Source organism: Henckelia pumila, unplaced genomic scaffold, assembly GCF_033568475.1.
Source record: "Henckelia pumila isolate YLH828 unplaced genomic scaffold, ASM3356847v2 CTG_461:::fragment_3, whole genome shotgun sequence".
NCBI lineage: Eukaryota > Viridiplantae > Streptophyta > Magnoliopsida > Lamiales > Gesneriaceae > Henckelia > Henckelia pumila.
The window spans coordinates 6,521,809-6,527,025 of NW_027331831.1; positions in this window are offsets into that span (position 1 = coordinate 6,521,809).

A 5,217-nucleotide genomic window follows, 5' to 3' on the forward strand; every position below is an offset into this window, starting at 1 on the left:
CCGTTATTTCGTGAATAAATTCTTACACATGAGGTGTAAAGGTGTGATCTTGATTGTGAAACTAGGAAATCTTTGTAATATATGCGAGTCCAAGATTTCAATTTGTGTTAACAAGTAAAACTTCAAGATTTCAGTTTGTGAGCACATTATTGGTTTATATTTTGTTATAATGCAGAAATATTTCTTCAAGATGATTTGGTTGAGGTTGTTGGCATGATCGCCTCATCGTTTCAAGAGTTTGTGACAAGCAAGAAGAATGAACATAGACCAAACGGTATTGAAATACACGTGGTTGTCTCTAGCATAACTGGACTTACGAACATCGAAAGATTTAAGGCTATCCAAAATTGATGAATGATGACGTTGAAAATTTTAGATTATTAAAAGCACTTTCGGATGATGAGAAAAGAAAATGGGTGCATTTTCTCATCAACTCGTGATTATTCTAGAATTTTATTTAGAAACTAACAAGTTAAATATTAGATGTTTCTTTGTTGATGTTTTGGTTTTACGACTCATGACTATCCTAAAATTTGGATTTGATATTTTTTAGCTTATGAAATCATGATTGCTATATCTATTTTATATGTTTGTTTTGTGAGAAAAATGTTAATAATTTGTTAGATGTTAATTTATATAAATATTCTTGTCTATTTAAATAAATAAGTCATGAACTCTTTTGAGTTGAATATGGTTATTGTGTTATCATAGTACTTATTTTAATTTCAAAATTTATTTTTTGAATATTGGATGTGTTAATATAATTTTTTTTTATCAATATATGTTAATAAATTTTGATTTTATTGTAGAGTTATTGCACGAAAAATAATATTTTTATGTTACTAGTATGATGAAAAAGAAATTGAAGTTTAATATTATAATAAGTTATATAATAATTTTTTAGAAAAGCTTAAATATTTTGTTTAAAGTTTATTTACGTAAATTTTGTATTTAATCCAATTAAAATAAATAAAAATTAAATTTATATTATTTTAAATTAAACATGGTTATTTTGTAATCACAATACTATTTTTAATTTCAAAATAAATAAAAAATAAATAATAATATATTAGACTTTTTAATTATTTGAAATTTTTAAATTTATTAGCCAAGCAACTAATCAATGAATTTAAATTTTGACTTTGAAATTCTATGTTATTCCAAGCAAGAGATTTAATAAAAAAAAAGATTCAAATCAATGGATTTTTAAATCTATTTATTTGAAATTCACTCTCAAATCCAATTGCCTACATCCAAGCACAACCCCATAGATTTTCAATTCCATAAGACCCATTACATCTATATGCAAAAGCTCAAGACACCGTGTTTTTTCAAGTGTTGGCAACACTAGGTATAACACCTGAGTTTGCTTACCTTTTTGAAATTCTTCACAAACATATGGTACCCAAAGTTCAGATTTGGCATACCTCGTACAACATCATACTTACACAAATTCTTCAATGTCTTGAAGTTTGCATGTCCCAACTTTTGATGTCATAAATCAAGATCATTTTATTTCGTGTGTTTGCATACAAGATCTTCTTCAAGTTGATATAAGTTATCCACATATCTTGAACCTGAAAAAACACATGAATTATTTTTATCAAATACTTCACAAAGATTCTTTTCAAATTTAACATAAAGATCATCATCACAAAGTTGACTGATGCCAATAAGTTAGCATTTAATCCTTCAACATGTAAAACATTTTGAAGTCTGGGCAGTCCTTCCACATTCAAAGTTCCTCTACCAACAATCTTTTCATTTTCTCCTCCTCCGTATGTCACTTTTTATTTATCATGTTCAACATAATCCGAGAGGCATTTTTTTGAACCTGTCATATGGCGTGAGCAACCGCTGTCGAAGTACCAATTACCTGAAACGTTAGTTTTTAATGAAGTATAAACAACATTACAGCTGGATGTAGCTTTTGGTATCCAAACCTTTTTCTCAGAATTTTTTTTCCTGGCAGTGTTCTGGTGCAATTTTGGCAACACTGGTGACAACACTTGCCCGGTATTCCAGTACATATAGTCATATCTGAGCTTAAAACAGTAAGGCTTTATATGACTTGGTTCGTGACAGTAGTGACAGATGAATCGACGCTTCCTTTGCTTGGTCCTCTGAGCAGGAACTTGTGCTTTCAATGAAATTGGTTTTGGCTTAGGAGATTCCCTTAGAATACTAGCAAAGTTACTGTTCTCCTTGACAAACACAGTTTTCGATGACTCTCCCACTTAAAACTTGCTGTTCTCAAAGCCTAGGCCAACTTTATCATCTTTTTTCAAACCCTTCTTGCTCAGAACAACTTCAAGTCTAGCAACGAATGCTTTCAAATCACTGTTTTCTTTTAATAGAATAAAATTCGATTTGTTCCTTATCACCCAATCTTCAAACAGTTCTTCATACATTTTCTGCACATTTTCAAAAGAGAACTCATCCTCACCGGTATCATGCGTCAATTCAACCAGTGATAAATCCATCCTGTCAAAACACAAAAAACCAGAATCACACTTAGTATCGTCAAGTGAATGGCTCTGATACCACTTGTAAGAGTTTTGACAGTATGGAGTGCAAAAATGTCAGAAATAAATTTCAGAGTAGTGTTATCTTGTAGTGTTGTCAACACTTCAAGAAAACAGATGCAGCGGAATAATTAGACTTTAAAAATAAATAACACAACTATTTATGCACAAGTAATAAATACTTGTGCGGTGCCTCAGGGCAAAAAGATCACCAGTCAAATAAATCAGTTTACACAAAAATAAACTAGTGATGGTATATGAAAACCTAATTTTCTCAATAAATTGAGAAAATAAATAACTTCCTAAAAACTAGTAAGAACTAGAATAGAAAAACCAATAGGAAGTTCTAAACACATGTGCCGAAAAACAAAAACCAAGGAACCACTTTCAGGACAACACTTCACTCGCGTGTTTTTCAGTGTTCCAACAGAACTCAGCAACACTATGTAACGGCAAGGAGTACTTCAGAAATTATTCAGATCTTCAAAGCTTCAACTTGTGAATTTCTGCAGTAATTAAATTTTCTTTTCTACGCTCTCCGTTCTCTCCTCTGCGCACTCATTTCTGTAGGATTGTCTTCTTAAATAAATCTTTTTGGAATTCCTACCAGAAAATTCAAACACAAATTTTCGACAAGATAACCACCAATAAATTTTCGATCTTCTACTTCTAATAAAAAAACACAAAAAATTTATTATGAGAACGTTTCACGGGTCAATTTTATGAAATTGATTTTATACCATCGACACATGAAGTTATGTAAAAAAAAATATAGCTTTACACTTTAAATATAAATTAATCAAGTTGATATGTCTCACGAATATATCAATAACTACCAAAAAGAAAAGGACGTTTTTAGTAAATGCAGCACATATAGCCGGTAGTTGGTATATATGAAAATGAGGAGTTGTAGGGCCTTAATAAGGATCCACTTGTAACATGCATGCAAGTGAACCAGCGTGGTGGGGACTTAAAAGGAATAGTATGACGATCACACAAATATTAATATTTTTTTTGGTCATTTAATTCATTAATTTAATGTATATATAATATAAAATGTAAAGTGTGTATACTTTTTATACTTTGGGCGCCGTATAAGATACAGGCGTGAGTTTATGCCACTCAATCTCTGTTCAATTTTTATTGGTCGATGCATTCGTCGGCCATGCAGTAGCTTTATCTTTTTCTTTATCTTTTGCATTTCCCTGAAGAAAAATAATACTAATATTATTTAATTCCAAAACTATGGTCCAAAATTATATATCAAACGAGCTATTTTAATTAAAATTTATTAAGAACACAACTTGCCTGCGTTGAATTAATTAGTTGCATCTAGATTTCACGTATGTTCGTGACAATATGGTTCTCCATAATCACTTATTTTTAGAGGTTATAAACAATACATAAATATGGTTCGCGACTTCGATTTCTCTATTTATTGAATTTGAATAATTGAAACGTTTAATTATACGTAAATTGTGAATAAATTTGATTCTGTCGATAAGCTTTGGCGTTTTCTAGAGGGAAGAATATCAAAAAGGTTATTCTCAGATTCGAAAAAAAAAAAGAAGAGGTTATTCTCGATTTTATTTTTCATTTATAAGTTTGATATAACCATAAAATAAATTTACCTGAACGAGTGATTTCATAGATTGCGGAGTATCCGCAGATGCTCGAGCAAGTCATGATTTGGCAATTTGTTCATATGTCACAAAGAAAAATTAGAGATATCGATCGAAAAGATTACTTGTCGAAGCTCAAATCAGCGAGTATTACTCAAATAAGTTTTTATCAAATCAGAGTATATAAGTATGTCAAAATGAGATCAGTGTATCTTGTCTTGAGCTATTTATAGATTTTGAGAAAGTTTTACAAGCTTGAACCTCTTATAAGTGTTTATTTTTTGAAAAAAATTGTGGATCTTGATGAAGTGTCTTCATAATGAATAATAATTAATAAGTGTGGCTCAATTGGATTGATTTATTGGGCTTAGATATGGGAGATAATCGAATTGGATCATAACAATTCAAAGTTTAAATGGTAAGTTAATTTTTTGATTGACCCGATTCATATATAAAATGAAAAACAATATTTTTTGTATAAAAAAATTACTTTTTAATTTGTTTACCTAGCGAAATACTCCCACAAAATTTTGTGTGAACTATAAGTTGAAAAAGGCTCGCCATTTCAAATATATGTATATATATAGCATGCTCGAGTCATGTGTATCATATGATATATTTTTTATAAAATATAGGAAATAACCAAAACTGTCATCTAAGCTTATTTATTTTGTGTTAGGATTATATAAGTTAGGGGTGTTCATCGGTCGATTTGGTTTTAATTTGTCTAATTTCGGTTCAGTTTTCCGGTTTTTGATTTACGAAAAATATAATTCGAAGTCAAACCGTTTTACTTCGCTTCGGTTCGATTTTTGTACTATAACGGAACGATTTATACGGTTCTCAGTTTGGTCGGTTTATCATTAATAATATATAACACAATAAAAAAACATAAATTTCATCCAACATGTAACTTAAATATCCCAACACACAACTTAAAGTTATAGTCATATAGCGAAAAAATAAAAAAATAATAAACAATACAAGGACAAATATCCAACCACAGTATTATAATATTTTCAAAAAAAAAAAACAAATTTTGATACGGTTATTCCGATTTTGATACAATT